This window comes from Anopheles nili, chromosome 3, assembly GCF_943737925.1.
Source record: "Anopheles nili chromosome 3, idAnoNiliSN_F5_01, whole genome shotgun sequence".
NCBI lineage: Eukaryota > Metazoa > Arthropoda > Insecta > Diptera > Culicidae > Anopheles > Anopheles nili.
The window spans coordinates 62,456,644-62,483,768 of record NC_071292.1 but is presented as its reverse complement, the minus strand read 5'-3'; the positions used below and the strand labels follow the sequence as shown (position 1 = coordinate 62,483,768).

The 27,125-nt window shown below is 50.0% G+C and overlaps 1 long non-coding RNA gene across 2 annotated transcripts in view; it reads left to right on the top strand.

The window, feature by feature from the left end:
• The window catches only part of LOC128727393 (uncharacterized), a 71,335-nt gene that overhangs the window by 6,391 nt on the left and 37,819 nt on the right, over window positions 1-27,125 (top strand). For both annotated transcript variants that reach the window (XR_008410842.1, XR_008410843.1), the window contains exon 4: window positions 18,040-18,117. This is a non-coding gene — a long non-coding RNA (uncharacterized LOC128727393). The remainder of the gene's footprint in view (window positions 1-18,039; window positions 18,118-27,125) is intronic.

Here is a 27,125-nt window from a genome sequence, read left to right as displayed (position 1 = left end):
GCTTAGCATATAATTGGGATTATGGTTTTGTTGGACACAAGTGTGGGAGGTCAGGAGGGGGGAAGAAGGTGCTCCTCAGATCGTTTGTTCAAATAATAGACGGCCACATATAAGAGTAGTAGCGCTTCTAGAGTGGGAGTTAGAGAGAGGCCTTTCCATCCATTCCATTGAGAAAGCGAGCGTGTCATTAGTATCAATCAATCAATTGATTGGCCTCCCCGAAATTCCAGCCCCCTTCCCTTTCCCCGCTCCCGGGCATGCTCACTAGGTCGATTGATTACAAATATTATGCTTTGTCGTATTTTGAAGGGACTCGCGGCGAGTTGGGAATGAGGAAATTACCGTTTGATTTTGAATGAAGAGAGCAAAAGCAAGAAACAAGAAATGAACCCGGGAAATTAGGTTCGATTCCGTTGCTAAGGGGATCAATTTTCTGAGGGGATCAATCCTTCTGTGAGCGTGTGTCGGTGTGGTTTTTTTTATTCTCTCAAATCCCCGTTCACCACGTAAGGGAACGATTTGATTTAAAATCACAGCATATCCCACAAGAGACCGTCAACGCGAGAGAGAGACAGAGTGAGAGAGTGAACGTGGGCTGGCAAGCGGCGCGGGTATTACTATGATTACTATGTTCGTTATGTTTCGTCTGGACTGGCACCAACATCGCCATGATGCCGGAGCGACCATGCGGTGCTTTTATGTTTGATAATAATGATTATTATTTCACAACGATCCGCTTCCCGCCCCCTTCTTCCTGCCTCGTCGCATGTCGGCCCATTGTAGCCCCTGCACGTGTGTGTGTGTGTTTCTTCAGTCTTCCGGTTGGAGAAGTCTTAATATTGGACGCTCGAGACTGTCGGACGAAAGGGAAAGAAGGTTTGCTACGCGAGTCAATAATAAGTGGTCATTAATATTTGAACGACCAAAGGTCAGCCGACGGAGGGACGGGGGGACGGGAGAACGGTAAACTCACTATACGGTGCGATTTTGCGATCGCTTTTCCTCGTTCGAAAAATCCCCCTCGGTTTGGGCTTTTTGATGGCATCGAGTCACTGGCACAAGGGTGGGAAGCGAGAAACAAGGGAAGTTTTACGCGCACGTGTGAGTGTGTGTGTGTATGTAATTTATGGTAAAATATACGAACGATGCAACATAAGCTCCCCCCTCGAGGGAAGTTCCAACGACTGGCCAATGCCGATCGTTTAGCTTGATTTAGATAATTTAATCGTTATCGCGTCGTGCCATCAAAAATCACCCGGTCGGACGGTGTGTAATCGCAAGCAAAACACCAACAGCAGCAACGGCAGCAGTAACAAAATCATTTTAATTGTTTCTCTCCTCCCTCCTACTCCCCGGACATTATCACCTTTCAATCGTGTTGCGTTATCTCTCTCTTTTTTTTCTTTCCTTTTCAAATTAATGAGCTAATCGCTCGGTGGAACTGCCACCCATTATTGATAGCCTCACAAAGACACAATCTGAGCGCAATTACCGGCGGTGCTTTTTGCTCCCCGGGCGTGTGGGTGTGGGTGTTTAATCAAAATCATAATCCATCTTCACGAATGGAGGAGATTGGAAATGGGTGGGCTATAAATACTTAATACAATGGGTGTTTCCTCTCGTATGAGATGAGAGCAGCTGATTTATGGAACGCAAGCAAAGTCCTTTATGCTGGTTTCGAAACATGGAATCTTCATTGCCACTGCGATTAGATTCGGTGATTCGGTTTATTGAGATTTTCCAGCACCGTTAGATGCGTTTAAGCTTCAGCTCTCGCTTGTAGGAGGTCGACGGAAAAGCCACTGACGCAAAGGGAGGAAAAACGAGCCATTCAATCGACGCCATGTGGTCACTTCTGCTTGCCCTCCATTCCCTGGCTGGCTGGTTGGCTGGGAAATGCTTGCTTGCTGCCAAGATATAGTCAATTATCTTAATGAAACTAATTGGCCTGACCCGAATTGGTGGCAGCAGCAGCAGCAGTCAAGCGACCACTGTCTGTCGGATTTCGTGCTTCCAGTTCGCTTTGTTGGTGGCATTTTTTTTGTAAACTAACAACCATCCTTTTCGGGGCATGTTTGTCTCAATGCGGAATGGATCGTTCTGTCGGTCACAGGACCTATGCCATTGGGAGTGCTGTTGAATTGAGCTGAGAGATGTCTGTTATCTAAACACGCAAACTTGTGGTTTGTCAGATGAATTTATCATAAATTAATCGCTTTAAAGCACTCGCTTTTGCCGCACCCTCTGAAGCGGTGATGTTTTGATTCGAATGCTGAAAGAATTGTTTATTTGAATGTATCAATAGCATTTTTCATTCCACCCAATCCCTACCAGCGTCGTTTTGCCGTTTGGGTGGTTTTGTATTAGAAAAAAATCATCCCCTTTCCAGCTCACGGTTTGTGGCGGTGAAGCTTACACATTTTCCATTCCAACTCGTCAGCGAGGGTGCAACGGTTCATGAATTTCTATTATCCAAACCACCACTGGCAGGAGGAGGAGGAGGAGGTGCGCTCGTTGTACCCCAATCGATCGATTGTTTAGGGGTTTCTTTTTATCGCATCGTGAACGTGGCCACATTCGAAATAATACCGCCCTCTCCCCTTGACGGATATTTCTCCCCTACCCGCGATACCGAAACGCACATAAGCGCTCAATCACGGGAAAATAAACTCCCGGAAAATGATCTCACCCTCCTCTCTTTCTCTCTCTCTCTCTCTCTCTCTCTCTCAGGTCGGTCGGTCGTTTTGTCGGGGTGGCTTTTTTCCCTCCTTCGGAAGGGAGTGAGTTTTTCCACACGCTAGGAAGTGCGAGGAAATTCGTTTTCGTGACCATATGCCATCATTTTGTGTGTTTCGCTTTATGCGTTTTTTCCTTCTGCCGTAATGCACGGAAACGATGACGATGATGATCACCATCCACGGACGCTGATGATGGAGTTGTTTGGCTGCGTTTCGTTCGTGGAGAAAAGGTTGCACTTGGGGATGAAGAGTGCACGTCTAATCGCTTAATTGGGTAGCAATGAGAGGGAGTAAAGAGAGGGTGTATTTTTGCGAAGACGTTTAGAAACGCGTTGTTGAAAGTGGCGTTGACATTTACTCAACATACCACACACACCCACACTTCATGGAGCGGTGTGTTTATTCGCCTGATGGAGGCGCGGAAATTGCTCGACGTTGAATCACGTTCCGCTTGGTTAGGAAACATACTCCCCTACACACACACACGGTGTAGGGTGGAAAATGGCTCTGTTGTTTCGACATCAAACGCACGAACGCCTCTTCCCTCCACCACCTCCCCTGCGTGGTATCGCTATCGTGTGCAACATTATCGATTATTATTGCCCATTTTCGATTATCGGCCTTGTTTGTTATGGCTGGTAGCACGAGGTGTAGAAGTAGGAAATGATGGAGAGGTGGGGGACGAGAAAAGGGGCGCATAACATTCCTCTTTTTTTGCCTCCCCGCGGGGCCGCATGTTTCTAAATTATGCTTTGAAGCAATAACATTCAAGCGTAAAAAAAGTCACAAAAAGAGTGAGAGTGAGAGCGAGAGAACGAGAGAGAGAGAAAGAGGGACTTGCCCTTAAACAAAAAAAAACATGTCGGATGCGCTGCGATCGCGCCCCACCCCTCTCTCCTCCACCTGGGAGGGAAAATCATAGAGAAGGTTTCTTTTCTTCCACTTTCTCACTTCCTGTTGGGTGGGAATGCGGCTGGTGGGTGGGGTGTGTGGAGTGGGTGGGCGTGTTGAGTTGTGTGTTGTATCCATTTTATCTGATGTTGTAATAGACACGCTCTGTCTGTGTGTGCACGCGTGTAAGCCTACATCGCCGAAACACCAGCAACAAGAAAGGAAGGAAAAGAATCCGGTGTAATGATTTTTGTTTTACATCAAACGACGATCACGAAGTGGGGTGGAGCTGAAGTGAGGGTGGTGGTGGTATGTGGCGCCTCGTGTAACTTGGAAGGGCAAAAAAGCCCTTCCATGTGTCGGTGTGGGTGTTTCAGGGCGTAGAAAGGCAATCCCTACCACCACCCTCGAGGTATTTCCTGGGCAGCTCAGTGCTCTCGAGCTCGTGCTGAAAAAGTGTCTGATACATTATACACATGTCGACGGAAGGCATTTCTATCGGATCGTGTCGAATTACGGCTCAAATTTCTCCCAAAAACCACCCCTCTTGCAAGAGGGAAAAGTGCGTGTATGAGTGTGGTGCTAGATGTCCTATTCGATATTTAGTTGAACTCAACATTCGATCAGTGGCATCGATAGTAATGTAGTGCAAGAGACGCGCCCCATATTTGGACACATCATCCCCTTCTACCAGCAACACACCCCTTCTTTCAGCAACACACCTCTTTTTGACCAGCGAACGAGAAATGCAACCGCCGGGAGGGCAATTTGTGAGGAAATTAAACGATTATCACTCCACTCCCCGGGCGCGTTTGTCAATCTCGCGGTCTATTATTCGCCGCTTCCATCCGGCACACTACCTCGCACCCTTCGTTTCCCTTCCTTCAAGAGCAGGGTGGGTGGAATTCAACAGGGAATGATTTTGTTGCTGATTTTTTTCAGTCGTTGTTTCTTCGCAAAACGCGCCAACCATCGCTGCTTTGGTTGCTATCTCTCAACCGTTTTTCGTTGTCCGCTTCGTCCGTTTGATGGATGGGTGAGAGATGGGAGAGAGAGAGAGAAAGAGAGAAGAGGTCATTGTTGCAGCTTCATCTCTTTACGCTCTTATTCATCCCCTTCGTATCGTCTTCTTGTGTTGCGCGCGCTTGGGGGTGCGTTTGTGCACCCCATTTGTGCGCCCTATCTCGTGTTGTGCGTGTGTGTCTGTGCCTGCTTTAACGCTTTTCGTCGGTCGATTGAATCGCGTGCTTTTTGCTGCTGGCTGCTGCTGTCGTTGATGGGCGAACGAGCGAAGATGATGAAGTGCGCAGAGGGAGAAAAGAAAAACCGCGCTCCCATCAAAATGAGGGTGAGAGCATTGAGCAGAAAACGGGAAGGAAAGAAGCAAAAGAAAAAAAACGCACTCTGCGTGAGGGTGAGGGTGGATCAGTGAGCATAAACGAGGCAAGCAACGCCGCTGGTGGGACGGGACGGACTTCCAACGGTGCGGAGAGCGCGCTTTTATGTTCGTGCTAATATGTTATTTAATCCATAATTTGATTTGGATGGCCTCCGGTTTCGGTGAGCGGAACGAGAGGAGGGGATGGCACGAGGAGAGGATGGAGTGGTGTGGCGGAGGATTTTCCCTCGTTCTTCGTCCTCGCTATGAATGTACGTGCGCGCGAGAAGGGATACGAGCACACCAAAACCATGCTGATTCGATACGGTAAGAGTGAGAGAGGCAGAGAGAGAGAGAAAGAGAGAGAGAATTGAACGACGTCCTCATCGTCGGACATTTTGTCAGCACAGACGGCCCCCATGCTGTTTCTCGTGCACGCGCGTGCGTATATATGTGCACGTGCACGAGTGCGTGCGTGCGTGTGTTCGGGTGTGTGTATGTGTCTGTATTCGTCCGCAACGTTCCCTCTTTATATATTTTCCTTCATGAATCCGGGTTTGCTGGAGAAACACTGCTCTGTGCATCATGCGCCCGTTTATGCTGCTTCTTATGCTGCTTCCTGCTGGTGCTGATGGGTGCATCATCTGTTGGATGATTTGTGCGTGTGAACCTTTTCCATATGCCAGTTTTTTCTCTTCTATCGCGCTGGTGATGCTTTTTAATAGACTCAGACCGATCAGGCCAGTCACACACCGCTCAACATTAAACGGTTTGTCGTGTTCGCCCATCGTTCGCTAATTTACAAATTGCGCATCATCACCATCATCATAATCATCATCCTCATCAACAGCAGCAGCAGAAGCTTCATCGATATGATATGCTCCCGATATGGGTCCTTAATCCCTGATCCGCTTATTCTCTTCTCCAAGCTTTGGCGCCACGAACGACTCTCTCTCTCTCTCTCTCTCTCTCTCGCTCTCGCTCTCTCGATTAGTTGCTTCCCAGCATCCTTAGCAGGACCACCACATTGTCTGAAAGCAGGCTCCTCAAGCTCGGGACGAATTAATCCTTGTTCCCAGTGACGTCACGGTGTGGCTTTATGGACTTGCCCTTCGCGAGTGCTCCCTCTCTCTCTTACACACACACACACACACACACGCTCTTTTGCTCTTGCTCATTTGCCTGCTCGCCCACGATGAATGCAATTTCATCACGTCATCACGTCACCGGAGAAGCGCTGCAGAAACGAGGCTCACCCAATTTACCGAAATTGGGTGATGAACGAGCCGCGCGAGAGAGCGATCCTTTTTTACGAAACGAGCTTCTCGACCGTCATCTCATGGGTTTTAGGCATTCGTTCCGTCTCGGTCGCACACTCCCCTCTTCCCCTCTCCACCAATGAATCTTTTTGGCGGATTTCTCGCTGTGCTTCTTTTTGTTGTTCACATTTTTCCTTCAGCAGCGCCACGACACGATGTGGAAGATGATTTCTCTGTGGCTGGGCGCGTGTTTTTTCATCTCTGTCACACCCGTTCCACTCGTTTTGTCCTCCTCCTATCCCCCCCATGGGCCCCTTTAGATCGAGGGAATCTGGTTCTGCTTAACGTTCTCGAACGTGCGCGCTTCGTCTCTCGTTTTCATCGGTCGGTCGCTGCTTCTGAAGGCTGGGTTTTTCGCGTTGACAAGCGTGTCCGCCATTTTTCGTTGTTTTACAACGGATGCTCGTCGAGTGGGATAATTGATATGCAATTTATAGTCCCCCATCCTCCCCTGCAGCCCACCTTGGTTCGTTCGCGTTTCCTTACCCGTTTCACTTCTCCAGTGGGCTTTTGTTGTCTTTCCCTTTTTTGAACCACCGCTGCTGCTGCTGTTGGTCTCCATTTTCGTGTGTCGTCGTCCGCGCTTGCTTTATCTTTTCATGGGATCATGTTTTCTCTTGCCCCTGCTGGGGCGAGGATGCATACACACACACACGCGCGCTCATAAAACAGGGAATTCGGTGTGGAAGAAGGCAATCTTTTGTCTTTTTTTGGTTTCATCTTCCTCTCGGTGGGTTTCTCTTCCGTGCGAATGAAGCCAAAAGCGGCGTTGGAAGAATGACCGATGCGAGAGGACAAATGAGAGAACGGAGGGGGGTGTTGAAACGGCATTAAGCGGCCAGGAACCGGTGTGAGGTGAGCTTCGATTTGACACTGATGACGTTTTTTTTCTTCCCTGAATTTTTTTTTCATTCCGTTTCTCGCACCTCTTGCTCGTTTTCTTCCTCGATGCTTTTAGGTTATGAATAGTTATGACAAATATCAAAGGATTCGGAATGAATTCATCACCAAACGATGGATGAAGGGGTAGTACGGGATGGCAGAAGGGGGACACACGCTCTAACACCCCTCATAAAACCGCTCGTTTAAACCGATCACTGAAAGCAGCATCTAGCGCGCACGGGGACCGATTATGTCGCATTTTACATTCTTCAGGCGCGATTACAAGCGATATCGTGTTGAACGTGTGTGTGTGTGTGCGTGTGTGTGTGGGCCTTTTTCCAGTTTTCAAAGCATTTTGACGGTCCATTTCGCCTCCCCGGGAGGGCTTATCTGGGATTGATCTCGTGATGGCGTTTCTCTTTTATCATCATCATCTGCTCACTCACTCACTCACTCATCACCGTCAGCGTGTCCTGGTGGCATTCACGGACGATCATATTCACACACACGCATGCACTCGCACAACCACATCAGACCATCAGCAGGAATGGTGCAAAAATGTCATAGTTTAAATGCAGTTGGGGGAAAGAAAAAGAAAAGCTCAAGAATGGCGCGTTGCTTCACTTCGCAATGCGATCGAAATGCAATCAAATTTGTAATCGACGTGTGGGTTGCAATTCCACCGCAACCATCCTCCACCACCCCCTTGCTCTACACCAGGGAGAGAGAGAATTGCAGTTGCATTGCAGCGTGCGTGCTTCTTCTCGTTCCTTTTTGCTCGATCAGTTGGGGTGTGTTTTTTTTTCTCTTTATGCCCGTCTGCCTGCTGTGTACCTCCGAAGTAGTCTCGAGCACATTGTGCACAACCAGCAGTACGTACCTCGTCGGTTGTGTCCTTTTTCTTTTCGCCACGGTTTGCTTTTCCTTCCATCTTCGCGCGGATGAATACGGAACGAGCAGCAGCAGCAGGAGCAGCAGGCGGACTTTTTTTTGTTCCTTCATCCACCCCGTGTCTGGCTGACTCTCTGTCCTTTCCGCTCGTGTCGCTCGAGTGTGTGTGTATGAGTATGCAACGGGTGGATAAAAGGTGGAATGAGAAGAGTTCCTTTTCGCTCGATGCTTCTGCTGCCATTATTTCATGCCTTCATCGGGTGGCTTTTTTTCTCCCACCATGGAAGAGGGAGCATACATGCATGCTTTATTTAAGTCGTTCTTCTTCTCCCCCGTGTTTCTTTTGTTCCGGGACTATGTGTGCCTGTGTGTGTGTGTGTGTGCCTTCCTCCTGTGGTCCTATGCTCATTTTACGAGCCCACGGTGCAGCATTCTTCCTGCGTGCGCGTGGTTATTCCATCGAAGGACACCCCCCGTTGTGGGGGCAAGAAAAAAAAAGAGGTAGAAACCGTCGAGAAAAGCACCTCACCGAGGGGTAGAGATGAGATGGTTGCCTTTGGCTTGCCCCACTGGTGGTGTAAAGTCAACCGGGCCAAATTCAGGCAGCAGCAGCTGCTTCTGGCAGCTACCGTGTGTCCGTGGCTCTGGAGCCTCACAAATATCTCTCTCTCTCTCTCTCTCTCTCTCTCTCTCTCTCTCTCTCTCTATCTCTCTCTCTCTCTCTCTCTCTTGAAGGAAGGTGGAAAAGGGCTCTGAAAGGTTGAAAGGTGTTGTGTGAAAGAGCGCGATCCTTGGCTGGAGTGCTGGATCAAACCAACGATAGAGCGAGAAGCGAGCGAATGTGCCGAACGATGGGTTAAAACAGATAAGACCGGGGCTGGCATTCTCTGCTCCTCCACCTCCTGTCACCAGTGGAGGTGGGGGTAAGAAGCAGGGGCGAATGTGAAGTGCATTTTACACGTGCTCGAGAGATATCACGATCGTTCTGTGCCGTCTTCGGCGACGTGTGCTGCATTTTGCAGCGAACGATAATTATGCTGATTTGATTATCATTGCAACACCGCCCTCCCGGGTGGGTCACCCCCCTTCCCTCCTTCCCATCATCCCGACGAAACCGGTAGCAAAATGAGAGAGGGATGAGGCGCACTCGAACACACCAAAGTGAGAAGGTGCATCAAAGAAGAGCATCATCAGTGCAAACCCAACGCGGGTGAGAATTAATTATGTGTGTCGCCCGCCAAGAACAGCCCTTTTACTACCCTTCCGGTGGCGCATTCATTACAAGCGGGGCTTACCCCATTACCCATCACATCGGGAGCCGTTTCGTTCCGTTGTTGCAATTCTAAACTACCTCTACAGTTTGTTAGAGAGAACTGCGGGCGATGTAGAGGAGCTTGTGTGTGGGGCGGGAAAACTCCACCCTTCAGCAAGGGTCGAACATGGTCTCTGCGTTCTTAGGACAGTGATTGATAGTATCTCTCTCTCTCTCTCTCTCTCTGTCTCGTTCTACGAGCTCTCTCTCTCTCTCTCTGGTTGTCCTACTTGGGGCTTCAATTTCAAACCATCAACTAGCAACACCCCCTGGGGGGCTATATAAGGGGCCCTAGGGGTAGAACGGAGTATAAGAAGGGCTAATCATAGCGAGAGACGGTGTGATGGAAACCAGGCATGTCAAAGCACGACAGAAACACGAACTACACCAGTTGGTGGTGGGTAAATGCAAGCAATCAACAACATCATTAGGCTTGGCTTTTAATCGCTCCCTCCCCCCAAAAGAACCGGTGGGTGTGTCAGAGGGGTGGGGGTGTTGTACGCACATGTACGAGAAAAATCGGCTTTAACATTACATCACCTCATCAAACCACCCTCCACCAGCGTGCTGTTGATAGCGATCGCAGTGCAATTGATTTTCGGCCACTCGAGCCTGGCAGTGACTTAAAACAACCCCGGCAGTTTTGCATATCTCGTGGGGTTGATCACAACATCCATTTCCCCCGTTGGTGGTTGTTACGCCTTCCACCTACAACGTGCAACGGCAAAGCCGAATGCGGGGTAGCTCGTTAAACGGCAAGAGAGTGGATAATTGAAAGCTGCTACCGAACCAACTATGATACAACCCTATTTCAGCAAAAAAAACCACCCCCTTACTCCGTTTGAGGGTCAGCGAATGTGACCGGCGTTTAAAATGCAATCCAAAGCGCCACTGTGTGTGTGTGTGTCTCATTCGATAATGTTTCAATCTTGTTGTCGCGCGAACAACCGCACACTGATAACACTTTGCCGATTTGGCGGCTTTGGGATAGGGCAAATGACTGCATAATTACCCCGTTCGTGTAGCGTTTGGTTGATTGTCAAAGGGTGGCGGCAACAAAAAAAAGGAACATTCACATTCATTGTTCATTCGGTCGGTCTCTCTCTCTCTCTCAGTCGTGCTCAGATCAGCTAATGTTGTCGCCCGCGGAGATGGAGATTTTGGCCGCGTTTACGGTTCTCTTTTGACCTCCTCCCCCAAGGAGGAGGAAGCCGTCCACGGGATTGTGTTTAATGTGGGAATTAATGGCCGCAATAAAAGCAGCAGCAGCAGCAGCATCGTCATCGGCGAGCCGCCAAGCAGTAGCTGCGCTGGGTCTCGTTTTTCTGTCGAATAAAAACGTAAAATAAAATTGCTCCTTGCCGGAATCTGTGTGTGTGTGTGTCGAAGAGGGTGCCGTGGCGTCTTAACTACTGTTTCGCAATCACGGGATCGCGCACAACCCGTTAATGATTGGTGTGCTCTCGCGAAGTGCATACTAAAAATCTGCCATCCGATCCTCCCCTTCTCATCGGACTCGATTGGCCTCAGCTCGATTGATGCAGTTTTTCCCTGCTTCGTTTTCCTTCTTCCCCCTTCTGGCTGCTGGTTTGCCATCATCACCATTAGCCACCGTTCCGTTCTTGTGCTCTCGTGCTGGTTTTTTTTTATTTTTGCGATGACCTTCCTTTGGCCGCTTTTGGATCCCCTCAATCTGACGTGCCGCAAAGAGTGGTTAAAGGTGTGTTTCTACCACTTCTTCTACTTCTTCTTCTTTCATCCCCGTGCCGGAGTCACCCTTCCGGCGTGTGTGTGTGTGTGTGTGTGTGAGCCGTGGCGTTGTCGTCAGCGTCGTTAAATGAAATAAAACGAGCGGTAGTTAAGCAGAAATTATACTGCTGAAATAATAATGTTGATGGTGGTTGGTTTCCCTCCCCTGGAGGGACGGGGCGCTGGAAGGACATGCGCGACGCTCCTCCTCCTCCAACTGCTGCCCCTTTTTTGCCTAGGACGACCTACCTTCCCTAACGTTCTTTCCGCGTGCGTGCCTGGAAACTCTTCGCTCCACACTACGGCGCGCTGTTCCTTTTGCTGCGGTAGCGTGTGCGTTTATTTGGTCTGTTCACTTTTATGATACATCATTGCGGTGCCTGCTCGCACGCACGTTCGGGGCGAAGCAGGACCCATGTGTGAAAGAGAGAGAGAGAGAGAGAGAGAGAGAGAGAGAGAGACAAAGCACGAAAAAAGGGTGTAATAAACATTGAACGGTGCATAATTAGAGGAAACATTTCCACGCGGGTCCGTCCGTTCGTGTCTAGCGTTTTGTTATCCACGTGTGCCTAGTGCTCCGCCTCGGGGAAAAGTGTACCCTTGCCACTCGGTATGTGTATGTGTGTGTGTCCTTTCGAGCAAGGAAAATGTGTGGCCACCCTCGCGCGCTCACACGCCACACTTGACCACACCGGTAGCGCCAAATTGATCTTAATACCCATAATTGGTGGGCATACGAAGTTAACGGCGGGCTCGAGCGCACTTGCTGCCATCACAATCATCATCGGAAAATCCCCCCCTCGCAAACGAAGGACAGGCAGGTAGGCGGCAAGCATAAAGGTCCTTTTTGCTGCTCGTACTAGTGCCACGCCATTAACGCTGCAAAGATCGAACGATCGACAGTATCAACTGGGGGACTTTTGAAACAAGGTTGGCACCCTCGAAAGAAGGGGTTTTTGCTTTTCATCAGCCTTCCCCATTGTTGAGGGGAGTTTCGCAAGTGAAAAAAGAAAATGAAACACACCTCAACCTCTTTGGCCGTTAAATGGGCTTTGCTGCGATTGCAATCTAAATTGGCCTAAAATTGCAACCGGACCTGCACAAGGAAGGGAAGCCACGGGAGCGAGCGGGGGTCAGTAAGTGGGAAACGATGCGAATGTTAATTTCACTGATGCGGTGTGATAAAGCGACCTTAGCGTATGATGGAATACCGGCTTTTTTATTGCACAAAAAAGGCTGCAAAATTCGGCCCAAAATACTACCGTAACCAATTGCCGCGTGATGTGTGTTGAAAGCTGGCTTTTGCAGATTTACATTGCGATAAATGTTGCCTCAATGCGGCGGTTTGGGGTGCAGAAAAACAAAAAGACGATATGCTACACGAGAGAAACCTTCTTCCCAATCCGATCGACTCGCATTTTTATTCCGTTCTCTCTCTCTCTCTCTCTCTCTCTCTCTCTCTCTCTCTCTCTCTCTCTCTCTCCTCCCGGGATGGAAAGGCCGAAGGTCGGTGCTTTTTTCCGGTAGCGAAATGTCCCAGTCACGGGTCGCCGGACGCAAAAGGACGAGGGCTTAAAAGTGTTCAACACGAAACGAGTCAAATTAAGTGTCCATAAAACAAATACCTGCTGCCGCCTGGCATTGTGGGGTCGTTTTGTTGCTAGCATGCTTGCTTGCTGCCAAAAAACCGCCCTCTTTTCTCCTCTCCCCACACCCTCTCCTCCAAACCGCTTGTGGGAGCCCTTTTTCGGGTGGAAATTTGCTCACGAAACATGAAAACTTGCCACCGGGCACTTTGCCAATCACTTAAGCCCGCACCCTGGCCCGCTTGAGGGACAGCGATAGAGAGAGAGAGCGAGAGCGAGAGAGAAACAGGAAGGAAATGCTGATAACGGGACACAGGCCATTTCCCAACAAATGAGGGTGCTCGCGTGTGTGTGTTCGTCGGAGGTGCAAGGGCCAAAGGTCCTTAAAAAACCACGACGACCCTGTGAGTCGAAAAATGGTGCTCGGGATGTTTTTTTTTTTCGTTCCTCGTTCCGTTGACCACAACAGAATTGCCCAACCAATTCCGAACCGGCCCTCAGTCATGCTGCCAGTGCGGTTCAGTGTTAAAAGTTCGTAAAATAACCTCATTTTTAATGCGCTTCTAACAGCTGCCACCGGTGCTACTGGGGTTTTCGCCTCTTTTTTTTGGGGGGACCTTTCGTCCTCTTGCTCTCTCACCAGGGCAGGCTTTAAACAAGCACACAAACACTTACACACATTCTGTTCGTGGTCCTTTTCCGGGGAGGGTGATAATAACGGTGTGTATTTCGTTGCACCGCATGGCTGTGGCTTGAGAAGAAATTAGGGCTTTTTCGAATGAAAGTGTCGACGAAGAAGAAACGAGCAATACAATACTACAAGGCTGGACAATTTTGTCAGAATGAACATACCTTTTTTTGCTTGCTTCCATTCCCCTTCCCATGCTTCTGTGTGTTGCTGGCGTGAAAGCGAAAAGTGTAATGATTGTTGCCTTCTGCAACGCGATATCCTTGATATGGTATAAAAAAGGATACAAATTACCTTGCCCTTCATACTCCCTGCAAATCGGTTCCGGAATTCACAACCCCTTTCGAGAAAAGGACATGGCGCTGCTCTCAAAGGACATGTCGATTTCTCCTCCTTTGTGTGAAGAAGGAACGGAAATTTCTTCACATGTATGCTCCTTTCCGCCATGCGCCGGCTAAGAATACTTTCAGTGGCCATTTATTTTCTTCCCTTATTGGCTCCATGTTCTGCCCTTTGTGTGTGTGTGTGTGTGTGAGTGGTAGCGTCAGTTGGATTTCGTTTTCCTCAGCAAAGTCGTTAATGGCCGCGTGTTTCCCGCTTTTCGACGTGACCGACGACGATTACGGAAAAAGGGCGCGCAAAAAGGCCACAATTTTTCCACACAATCTTATATTTTTCTCTTCTTTTTTCGATGTGGCGCCATTACCTGGCGCTTTTTTTCTCCCCCACCCCCGGCACGTGTGATACGTTCGAAGCTGTTTCTTTTTTATTTAGTTCCGTCGTCCGGTTTCGTTTGTGGCTTCTTTCGATAGCCACCTGCTACATGCGCCGGCGTAGGGTGAAGAGCCGTTGTACACCGACGACAAGAGTTTATCGAAAGGAAACGGTCATTCCAATTTGGGATGGTACTTCCGGATTCCGGCGACACTTTTCTGTCCCCACTTGACCCTTCCACCCTAAGGGTGTTACGCTGCTTTGTGTGCGATTATAATGCGGGAGGTGAAAATCGACGTTTGTGAAAGTACTCACCTTCAAATTGGGTGTGGGGACACTCGACATGAAAAAGAAACCACTCTTTATAGCGCTGGAGTAACATGTTGCTTTTTCAAAACTGCCATCCAATCGGTTCTATTAACAGCCAGGAAAGCGCAAATATAATTTATCTCTTTTTCCAAAGTTTGGAAACGTGCGTTTTTTTGCCAGTCCCCTCAATGGGCTATATTTTCCACGCTTTGAAAAGCAAGAAAACGAGAAATCAGCTCATCGGGGCGCGAAAATTCGAGAACTGCCTGCCGTCGCCATTCCGACGAAAAGTGCAACAGAGTACGAAAAAAAAGTTAGCCAACGCGCAAAGTAGAGACTCGGATTTTTTTGTCGCCTTCCCATACGTCCTGACTCGGAAAAAAACACAGTTCAAAGTTATCCTTGTACGCCCGAGCAAACGAGATGAGTGGAAAAGAAATGTAGGCAACAAAAAAAAGGAGCACGAACGCCAGGGATACGCTTTCTTCCGCACTGTGATTAAATGGTGACGGTGAAATCATTTCTGCCTCTGCAGGATGCAAAAAAAATGGCGAAAATATGCCCCATCACGGTTGATGGATTTTCTGTGCAAGGATGGTTGGGCTTTGGGAGGACTCTTGTGAGCAGGAAAAAAATGAAAAGTTCAAGTTTGCAACGGAAATGAACTTTTCTCCCTATCCCCATGCCCAGATTGCCTCAGGGCTTATGCTCGGAATGATGGCGGGCGAGCTGCCGTTTTGGATGATGGCAAGTTTGTCCTTCGGGGAGAGATTCGCCAGATGAAGACCGACGGTAATTTGCTGGAATTACACGAAATGGAACGCGAATGAATGGCGAAACCGAGCACAGAACTCGACACCGTCAAGGAATGTCACAATTGGAGGCTAATTTCGTTATCCATCCGTGAGCGTGCTTCGTCGAGTAAATGCGTTTTTTCATGTCCTTAAGATTGCGCTCTTGCGTGTTGATTATTTGCTTTTCAATGTGTTAATTTTGTCTCAATTTTTTAATCTGTTTTAAACTTTCAAGTTTGCAGAGGATGGTGGCATAGTAATAGCTAAGTGATATTCCTCTTGCTTGTGTGTTATCAGAGATGCGCATGCCGGAAAATGCTTTCTCAATCAGTGGCAGGAACTGACATATATTTTTCGTTTTCTGTTTAGCCTTTCTAATGACTTACCTTGCTAATGGTTACGCCATCGATCGATAGAAGAGTAGCTGTGTGTTAGAGCTACTTCCAAATCGTTTAATCAGTTGCTTAGCACGGCCATGATGGGGCAGATTTTTGTATCACGTGCTGATAGGGATGTGACGTGAAGTTTTTGTGCGTGAGGAAGTAAGCCATTACAGTGCGAAAACCGAGAGAATTGATGGAAGTACGTCGTTACCTGCTCTTTCCGTATGCGTTAAAACACTCGTCGTAGATGGGCGATTAATTTGTTATCAGCGCGGAGTTGGTTAATGATGTAGCTTACGAAAAAAAAGTACCAACAATGAGATAAAGGGCCCCCCATGGTGAGTGCGATTAGATGGACCGGAATTGGGACTGGGTTTGGCACAAAAAAAAATCACGATAGATTCGTTCGTTTATGCCAATCGATTGCGCGTGAGTGGACGCTAAATGGTCGAGAGTTAGCCGAGAGTTCATGCCTATAAAGCTGACCCGGGAAATCATTGACATCATCATCATGATTCGACTCTGATTGATGCAACCTCTCCGTTCTTTTCGATTCGAAGGTCAAAGGTCGACGCGGTATTATTTTTATCACCCCTCGCGGAAGGTCCTTACCGAAGCGGAACAGTATTTTATTGGAAATCCCTGGCTGCTCTTCTCTCTATCGGTTTTTCGTGGGATTCGATCCCACGCGACGGATGGGCGGTATTTTTCGCTCCATGTCCAGTGGGATGGGTCGATTCGCGAGCCAGAATCTCGGTCTCCTTTGTGTGGCATTTTATTTTTGCAATCACAACTACCAGCACCAGCACTCGACGATGGTGCGGTGGCTCCTTTTGAGACGGTGGTATTTTTGGTACATTTTTCGGTCAATTGCACGGACCGATCGGAAGCAACAACTCCTGGTTCATATCCTTCAGAAGAGGGTTAAAAACCTCCCCCAAATGTGGCTTTAAGGGATGAACGGAGGGAAACTCTCAAAACGATGGGGTTTCGTTTTCGAAGCGCGATCCTTTCGACTGTAACACGGGGAGGGATTTTCGGCTGTGCTTTGGCTGTATGCTGTGCTATAGGAAATCCATGGAAGCCAAGTCCTTCGACCCTGAAAGGAGGTGTTGGCAACGGCAACAGCAACAGCAGCAGCAGTGTAGGGTCGTTGTTCCGGTAAATCTGTCGATTCGCCAACCTCCCTAGAGAGGGAACCAAAAGCAGCGAAAGGGAGCGCACACGAGCCTGCACACAAATTGGTACGCACACAATCAAAGCATCCGCACGCACACACCATCCCGGAACGAGCGCCGGTGTTGCTGCTGCTGCGAGGATTTGGGGAAGGAATGTTTTATCGCAGGGAAACCGAGAACCGGCACGGGCAAAAAAGAAGGCAAAATGGCACGCGTGCGCGCATCGTAAACTCGGAAGCCCGAAGGGAAAGCCAGTTTTCCCGCACCACGGCAAGAGTGAGAAAGAGAAGGAGAGATGCGAATGCGCACGGTGACGATGGGGTGACGTTATGTATGGAAAGAGGGAGATGGTGTCCCAATCGCTGGGTAGAATGGGATGCAAAAGCGGGACGACGGCACCCTGGGGTCAGATTTTCCCTTTTCCAAACGCGCGGACACACGCACTCGCTCACCTACCGGAGGGAAAATCTGCTTTTATCCCCCTTTGTGCTTTCCTCGGCTTCATCACTGCTCGCTTTCTCTTTCGCTCTCTCTCTCTCTCTCTCTTTTTGTCGGGCGGTTGTTGACTCGCTCATGCGCTCGCCTTCCTTCGATGCAGATTTGGGGATATCAAATCTGTCCGCGTGCCGTGAAAAATGTAAAGTACCGCGACGGAGGACGACGACGACGACGACGACGAGAAGTGAATAAATTGCTTAAATAAAGTGTTTTCACATGGTTCCTCTTTTGGCACGTGCGCGCGCGCGCACGTTCGTCCTGCCGAAAGGACGATGGCGACGGCCGGAACCACCACCACCACCTCTTTCCCGTGCCGCGTGTCGCTCCCTCAGGCTCTCTCCCGTGGCATCGATCGGTTTTTGGCCAAGAGGACGCGGGCGGAAGCGCGAGGGATCCGGGCGGGTGGGCGGCGGATGGCGGGATGGTTTCGCGTTCGAAGGACCAAAAGGACGGTCCGTTGTCCGGCATATTGGTTCTCGGCTTGGACAAAAGTGTGGTGTAGAACAGCTAACTTTTGAGCATCGCAAACACAAAAGCACGATTGTAACTTTCATAAAATGGTGTTTGGGAAGGGTATGGGAGGGATAAGGGAGAGGGGGGGAGGGGAGTGAAAAAAGCTCCTAAACCCACCCCCTCGTCGGCGATGGCAAGAGGATGCTTTTGACTAACTTTTCGTTTCCCGTCTGTGTTTTTTTTTCTTCTCTTCTCCACAATTTCTCTCGCGGACAGATTTAACCGAGGACGACGGATCACGGATTGTTCTCGCAACGGAAAACTTTGGCCCAATCGCAGCGAGATTCCTGGCTGGTACGTGTTTTCTTTAGCCCTGTGTGTTTGTGTGGCTTTCCTTCGCGTCTTTCAGGTTTATTTGCGTGTGTCCTCTCGGGTCGGGGAATTACTTTTGTTATGTTATTGTTGTTTTTTTTTTGCCTGCATTTTCCTTTCTCCACACCGAGGCAGCTGTGAGAGGATTATGTTGTTCCACTGCGTGAAATGTTTTCCGCACTCGTGTGAGAGTATGTCCGTGGAGTGGATTTTATCTCGTCATCATCATCATCGTCACGAACGGTGCAGTGCGCGATGGTGGTGTTCTTCATTCGTCCACTCTTTCAACTTGCAAACGGTAGCGAAAAACACACGCAAAAAAAAAGGAGTCGCGCATGTCAAGCCTACGGACGCTTATCCTGTCGAGGCGCGCTCTGGCGGTGTCGTTGTACTAATGCACAGTTGATTGAACTTTAGCTAGCGCTCATCCGTTTCACACCACCCACGGAGTGTTGAGCGGAAAAGCCCTGGTTCTTAATTTTCCATCAGCAGCCAGGATAACACCGTGCGCGTCTGGTGGCAACCGGTACGGGAGGGGAATGATGTCCTTGTTGTTTTCTTTTTTTCTCTTCTTTCAACCGCCAGCTTAGGTGGCTCGATTTTGCTCATCCGCTGGCCGCTCGACAGTATGTCGTTGTGGTGCTTTTTCTCGTTCGTCAAGCGTACGTACTCGTCCTGATCGTCCTGGTGTGCCTTTAGGTGAACCTACCACCCATCAGCGAACGCGTCCTTGCTTGCTTGGCTCGTATCAAGCTAACAAAAAAAAGGACACCACACCATGAGGAGGCTCACCACGTTTTCCCTTCTCTTTCGCTCACTCACTCTCTCTCTCTCTCTCTCGCGTTAGCCCTCGAGATGCGCTTGTGCACGCAATGGCATGCCTCGTGCTTTGGCTCGATTTTCCACCGGCGGAAAAATATCATGTCCGTCCAGCAGCACCAGCAGCAGCAGGCATAAGCCTCGAGCAAACGAGGTTCGACTTTCCGCGTTCTGCGTTCTATGCTCCCGGTGCTCGGTTTTCAGCTTCTTTGCTTTCTTTCAGTTTTTCCTCATCACGCTACGGCATATTTGCCTGCTTTCCGGACGGGCAGGAGATTCTCCGTTTCCGTACGCCTGTTGGGTGGGAGGAGGAAGTGCCCTCACGGTGGGTGGGTAACGGGAGGCGAGTTTTCGAAAATCCATTATTCAATCCCCGACTACCGCACTCCACCACCACCACCGACGAGGAGGGTTCTTTCGACGGTACGGTCTCTCTTTGCCTTTCGCCAGGGGGGCTTCACTTGTGCGCGAGTGTGTGTATGTGTGCACATACACCCAGTGGGAAAGACAGGAAGAAGTCAGACTCGTTCGTGAGGAGAAGCTTCGGGGGTGGGTGCTGCGAGACTTATGTTGAGCATCATAAATTCGTTTGCCGGGCAGGCGTGTACGAGAGAAGGTTTCACGGCGCGCGAGTCAACACACTCGATGGCTACCGTGGAAAAAGCAACCGTTGGAGGGTGAGACATGAGGAAAGAGACGCGACGGACGCGGTGGTCTCTTGAGGGAGAGAAGGAAAGCAAAAGCGAGACAGTGAATCGGTGGGGTCGGTCGGAAAAATTAGCAGTTGTTTGCTTTCCTTTATCACACCTTTATCCAAACTCAACCGTGTGCTCAAACGGATATCTCCCCGCACGAACCCTTCTCACGTGTTCCACCTTCACGCCACGCTTCCTTTCACCCCCGACTAACCCTTCTATTGGTGTGCCACGTCACGAGAACATGACGCCATGGGCGCACCAACCGACGAACATAACCTGCTGAGCAAAGCAAATATCCCTGAGCCTTGCAAGGGGCTCCGAAAGAGACAGAGAGAGAGAGAGAGAGAGTACGAGCAAGAGTTAAAAAGGGAAGGAGTGAAAGTAAAGAAAAAGGGGTTGGTTTGATGACGGCGACAACGACGATGGGGCGCGTTCCGGACTGAAGAATGGCAACGTTTGTGTGTATCGCCATGAACGTGAACGCGGGCGCAGATTGTGGATCCGTTTCGATATCGCTCCCCCTTTTTTGCGCGTTTTTGGACTCCCCATCTTCCCGTCCTCCCTCTTTCCTTAGCCCCTATGCGGCCGGCAGCATGGCAAGCGTTCCGAGAAAAGAGGATAAATATGCTTTCAATTCCAGTGAGCCGTGTTTCGTCTTCGTAAACTCGCCACGCTTTCCTGCACGAGCACGCGGAAGCTGTAGGTCGAAGGAAGGACGAAGAGAAGAGGGTACCGGAGGGAAACGAGGGAAAAAGGGTCCACCTTCCATATTGCTTTCCCCGCTACTGGTGGGTTCCTTCCATTGCCATTCTTTCAGTTCAGTTTTTTTGCCGCTCCCTTTTGCACGAGGAAAAGAGGGTGGGTTTTTTTGTGGCAAAATGGCCGATGATGAAGTTCCCTTTGCGCGCCCTGCTGCGTTTTCCTTTTTTTTCACCGTCATCCCTTCTGTGCTCCGGTAAGGCTCCGTCGAGGACGATACGATGACGATCCCCTTCTCGCAGGCAGTCAGACAGAGGCAGAAAAGCTCTTCCGGAGTCGTTCGGATTTTTGGTCCTGCTTCGAGTGGTGGGGTTTGCCGCGACGGATGTGATTACAGTGATTGACGTAATTGTCGAATCCGTGTTTTTTTTTGTTCATACACATCATGACCGATCGAGACCCAAGCTATGACCGACCGACCGGGTCGGGTTGGGTTTTAACGGTAGCATTTGGTAGGGTTTCCTGAGCTTCCGAGAACGATTTACACGCACCCCAGTGTCAATATTTATCCAATTTTCACTTTTCCACATCGCTCCGGTGCTAGCCGTTCGATCAATCATCGCTCTCTTTCTTTCTCTCTAGCTGTGCGCTCGGAGGTCTCTAGATGGTCTCGATTCGATACAACTAACGTCCCATGTCATGCTGGAGGTACGCTCGAGTTACGCCCCATAAATGGAGCCCTTTTTCCTGTCGGTTTGGGGCTCACCCGAAGGGCGCTCGTATCGAAAATATTTCTTGCCATTCAATTAGCCCTAAACCACTGACGTATCCCTCTCCCCACCGTGTGTTTGTGTGTGCCTTCCTTTGGTTATGCCCTGGAATGGCGTGCTCGAGTAGTTTAATTTACTCATCGCTTTCATCGCGTGCCATGGCGTCACAATTTGTGTCTCCCATCGCGCCCTTTTTCTCCTGGCTTCACCCAACGGTATGTCCGGATTGCCAACTAACCGTGTCGAAAACTTAATCGACATCCGCGCGGGACAACGACGGTCGAGCAAAAGAGGCAACCGGCCTTTATTTCTTGCACGCCATCGACTACTGGACCGATTCCGTTGGGTTCTCCCTTTCTATTGTTCGAATTCGCGGGCACGAGCAGAAAGAGGGGTCTGGCTTGGCAGCGGACGGGGGCGTCCTTTCGCTCCAGGATATATCGCCGTCTGGAGAAGCCAAACCTTCACCATTCGCCACCGGATGATGGTTAATGGTTTTATATGACTTTGCTATTTTCACCACTTTATCGACCCGTCCCGATGGTAGGGTGAACTTGCCGATGGATAGATCGATAGTGGCGAAAAGGAGACTAGGACGAGAAGAATCAGGGTGTAGGGTCAGCTACAGGGCATCCCAATCATTGTGCATCCTGCTGTTGCGTTCGCTTGTGCAGGTTTGGTGGAAGATGGCTGGCTTTGGATAACTTATCACACCCTGGAAATGGGCTGGAGTTGCCTAAAGGAAGCGACTGGATACGATTATCCTGGATGGCATCAGGACACGATACCTTCGCTTGGTTCGAACGCCACAACGGATGCTCCACAATGGACAAAGACACCATCTCCGAAGGCTTTGACCTGTCCCTCACTGAGGTTTGGACGGAGTACACACACAGATATACAAACACACACACCTAGCATGGATCGTAAATCGAGTTCCTTCACACGAAGGGAAAACCAGAAGCAGCAACTAATTCTCGACAAATACCCGACCCTCAAACGATAGGCTGGAGGTACAGAAGAAGTGATGGCGAATGTCCTTCCGCTCCTTCCGTGGCATGTCCTCTTTCCTGCGGCTCCCCCCAACAGCATCGTTACCGGTGACGGCTACATCCCGGTCCGGGTATATCAATCGATTTCGATCTTTGGGGCGGAGAAAATGAATCTTTTCCTCCGTCATCCTTCGATCCTTGTAAGTGGGTTTGGTCGGGAAGGACCGCCTGTTCGCAATGATAGTTTCAATTTCGTGTTCGGTTAGCCGAGAAGAAAGCGTAGAGCACAAGTGCAAGAGGTCAAATGCCGTTTCGAGGGTGACCTATTGTGTGATCATTGTGTGCATAGACGCTGGTGTGAAGGACCTTTGTCTAGGAATGGAGCTCGCTGGGAAATTGTTTCGGAATGGTCTGTCTTTCCTCTGTCGATTCCTGGTGACATTGGTCCTGGTGACAGGACACACTTTGCGCTTAATGCAGCCATCTCACCGATGGCATCTCCTGTCACCTGTCCTGCTCTACTTCCCTGTCTCGACATTTCGCCAGCTTCTCGTACGCGCCCGGTCGGTAACTGCAGATTTCCGTCCATTGTGCCAACTGGCTCGTTTCCATCGTTTGACGCTGTTACCTTCTGCAGATATGGGCAGATAGGGCACAGTAGAGGAGTTGTGTGTGCGGCCAACAACCCCCCCACTCGAACAGGCGTGTATGTGTTCGCGCCGTATGTACCACCGGAAGCGAAGCACACCTTTTCTCGTTCATCCACACAACCGGCGCCGCAGGTTCGATCGATAAACCCGTTGCTCCTGCTGCGCTTCTCTTCAACCCATCCGTAGGGCCTCTGGACCCTAGAGTTGGACGCGTGGAGGTGTTTATCCTGCTAAATGGGGATCATTGCGCACACATACGCTCGGTGGGGCCCTGGTTTGTGTCGTCATCGTTTGATTGTTGTGTTAATATTATTAAGTAGATGTAAGCAGTTTAATAAACATCGCCCTTTCCGGCGCTAAACACCCCGTGGCCATCGTTGGTGTGTCACCCCTCTTCCTTTCCCATCGTTCGTTTCCCTTCGTGTAAAACCCTCGTCACTGCGCCATCATCAACTTCACCGGTCCGTGGAAAACGAGAACGAGAGGGAGACAGATTGAGAGTGAGAGTGAGTGAGAACTATCCGACCGTGCAGTGGCACTTCAGAGCAAACGGTTACACGGGGAACGGCCTGTGTGTGTGTGTGTGAGCATGTATGTGCTTCGTTCGTTTTCCGCTTGTCCACGGACCGTGAAATATCCTGCCGCAAAAAGGGACGGGGAACGATCGTACCGTGGAAAAACCCTCCCGTTCTTCGTCCTTATTGGAATATCATTTCCACGGTTCCCTACAGGTTCTCTCTCGTTCTCTCTCTCTCCCTCTCGTCGTTCGCTGTCTCATGCACTCGAGTGTGCTGCTACTCCAGCGAGACCACAAGCGACAAGAAGGACCTCCTCATCGGTGTGGATATTGAAGGGAGCGCCCAGCGCGAGTATATCCCCCTTTTGCGCTATCCTGCGGCCATTTGAGCGTGTCCTTTTTGTGTGTAAGTGCTGTTGTTGGCCGTGTCCTTTCTCTCCGCCACACACACACCACACCCCCTGTCCACATGAACCCCCCCCTCTTTGGGGTGGTACGTATGATGTACGTTCTCAAGCGTATGTTTGAACAAATAATTATACGCTGCTGCAGCCACACGCTCTCTCTCTCTCTCCAACTGGATCTATCTCATTTCCTCTCTTTCGCTCATACCGGTCGTTCCCTTGGGTCGTTCGTCAACTGCCAGGATCGACGCGGTACGCGAGTTGTTTTTGGGGTGAGCATTTCAAAAACCCTCCTCTCGAACGCACGCACGAGCACACGCGAGAGAGAGAGCGAGAGAGAAGAGCGGCACTGTCGACGTCCGTTACGGCTGTAAATGAATATGTTATGAAATATTGCTTATGATGGTAATTAATTTCATTTAGCGCAAAGATTATCGCCCGTAGGATGGTGGCGGTGCCGTTTTGGGGAGTAGGGTGCACCCGCGAGGAGGAGGGGGCCTCAGGATTACTGGCGGTTCGTTATGCAAAAGTTCGTCCTTACCGGCTTCGAGGAGTGGTTTGGTATCGTAAACACACACACTCACACACATATTCAAGCTTACTTGAGCTCGGGCAACCATCTTCTAACCACCAACAAGGGGGATTGGAGGTGAAAGACACACGTACGTTGCCTGCCTGTCCACACATACACACACAGACGGTGGTTCAATCACGGCAAAAGCAAAAGGTCCTGCTTAAGGAGGCCGATCGGTTTGCAGCATAACACGTCGTCAAGTGGTGCCAGGACACTCGTAAATGTGCGTCACAACACCGCAGTGCCAGATTGGAGACAGATTTCCAGCGTGTCGTTTTTCAGGCATGCAGCAGAGAAGAAGAAATCCCCGATGGTATGTCCATACGTCCGACTATGTACTGTCCTTTCTTTGGCTTTGGGGTTTGTGTTTGGACATTTGTCAAAAACAGGACATCCAACGAGCAGAATATGCCCACTCTGGGAAGGTCCGATTGTCCCACCGGTTAGGGTTGAGAGTCAGCTTTCAAGTTGCCTTTTCTTCTCGCCCTATGTTTTAATTGGCAGACCGACCGGGAGGGATAAGTTTTCTTGCCAAAGATATATTCGCCTTTCTGCCGGATTGCAGCTCGAAAGCCATGGGCAAACACAAATATTGGCCAAGAAAAGACCGCTGATGAACGACGAGGAGGGTTTAGAAGTGATAGAGAGAGAGAGAGAGTAAGAGACAGCCGATGAGCGAGAGAAGTGGGTTACGATCGACGGATATACGAGGCGAGAAGGATTTAATAGTCCGAAGCGTTTGGTTTAATGAAGAAACATTTTACGATAGCTTCCGGTGCTCTTCTCGCTTCCATTCTCTCTGCGCAAGAAACCACTCGTTGGTTGAGTGTTGCTTCACCCCTCCCCCCTCACCCCCTCACACCTCCACAATCCAGGAAGGGTGGAGGGGGGAAATAAATTGTTTTCCAACCGTTCGGGCGCTTTCAATCTAACCCTGCCTTCTTGCTCGGCCCGATTTATGGTGAAGGCGGACGCGCTGGTCGGCCTTTACGCAAAATTTTATTAGCCATTTCGATGGAAATGCTTCGTGAGGAAAGAGAGAGAACGAGTGAGAGAGAGAGAATGAAGGCTTCGAAGTTATGCCATTCCCCACGGTCGATGCGCCACAAAAAGCCCGGGAAATGGCTGGCAAATTTAACGTCTCCATGCGACCTCTCCATTCTGCTGCACGTCGTCCTTTTAGCCCTTCAGCTCCTTAGTGTGCTTTTGCCTTCGGGTGTCGCTCCTTTTTCGGATTCTCCGGAAGACCGTAATGGGTGGAATCCTTCCGAGATTCGTGCGGTACGGCGACGACGAGGAGTACGGGTTGCTTGATTTTATTATCCTGCTTATCCGGGGGGCTCGTTTGAAAATGTCTGACGAGATGATCCGGATCAATACTTTTATTAACTTTGACCGGGCTTCCCCACAACGAGCCAAAGCGAAGGGCGAGAGCGCGATCCCTTCTCACTATTAATGGACATTGTTTCAGAACGAGAACGTTTCGTTCGATGCTCCTAACACGGGGTTGGAATTTGGGAGGGTTTTTCTTTTTTCCTTTCCATCGCCTGGTGTAGTTCTCGAGTTTCACAAGCACAACCGACCGTCAAGGGTGTTTACTGTTTCTTCTTCCCAGCTGCTTCTTTTCCTCGGCAGCAAGAGTCCTTGCCGTGGAATGGCGACGAATCGTCGCTGCTACATCCGGTAGCGATTTGGGAAGTGCGCGAGAGCGCTATGTTCCGGTCGGTCGCAGGGAAACACTCAAGCGTAGAATTAATTTAACGTGACGATTGATCAACCTGGATCGCTCCGGGGGAGGAGAGAGGGCCAACAAATACCTCCAGCACCACAGGAAGGGCGGTAATGATGGATGGTCGAGATAATTAATATTTTATTTGCCCAACAACAGCGTAAAAGGAACGAAAATGGAAAGGGCAGGCGGCCCAGAAAATGAGGCTCCGGTTTCGGGCAGGGGTCCGGTAGTTCATTCGTGGCACGCTAGAGGGCGCGCGCACGCCTCTGCCACACAGTGATTTGAGGTAGATAAATCAACCGCAAACGATTTCCTTCCACTGAGAGAGGGAGAGTTGGGGCCTTTTTTCACCACAAATCGCTGTAGAAATCTGTGGCGTTTGGGAAATTCTCGGAACCATCGAAGACCGCTGCGGTGACAACGTTTATAAAACAGCTAGAGTGAGAGAGAGAAAGAGAGCAAAAGGTCCTGATAAGCGGGATCGATAGGGTGATGGTGGCGACCATAAAATAATCAATCGCTATATCGGCTTAGGATCGATCTCGTTTCTAGTAGCATGTGCGGCAAATTGTGCCTTGCGACAAACCTCCTCGCTGTTGGTTTTCTCCGTCTCGCTCTTCGCTTTTCTCGAGCGCGAACGCGCGTGTTATCGGATCGATCGCGTGTTCCGCAAGCTCAAATCATTTTACGACACCCCCCTCCTCCCCTCCTGTTTCAACTCCCCATCAGCTCACTCCTGCGATGGCTGCTTCGAGCGGAGGAAAAACGACACTTTACTGCTAACCTCTTTGGCGCTTACTCATCCGCGCGGTCCCCCTCGGTCCCGGTGTTGGCACTCGATCCGTTTCGCCTTGACATCGGAACGCTGAAGGGTCCTGAGGGGGGGGAGGGGGGTGCCATCGGGGACACGGAAAGGTGACACGGGGTGAGGGTTGAAGTTTATCGAATGTGAGCTAATGATGTGAAGTGGTGTGTCTATTTGTGTCCGGAAGCGGGGGTTTTGACACTCCGTGTGGAGACTACGAGGACGCTACAACATTTATGTGTGTTGCCGTGTGTGTGTGTGTGCGCACACATACGAACTCCACGAATAGGCGGAGGTATGGTCGATGGCCGTTCTCTCTGTTGGCACCGG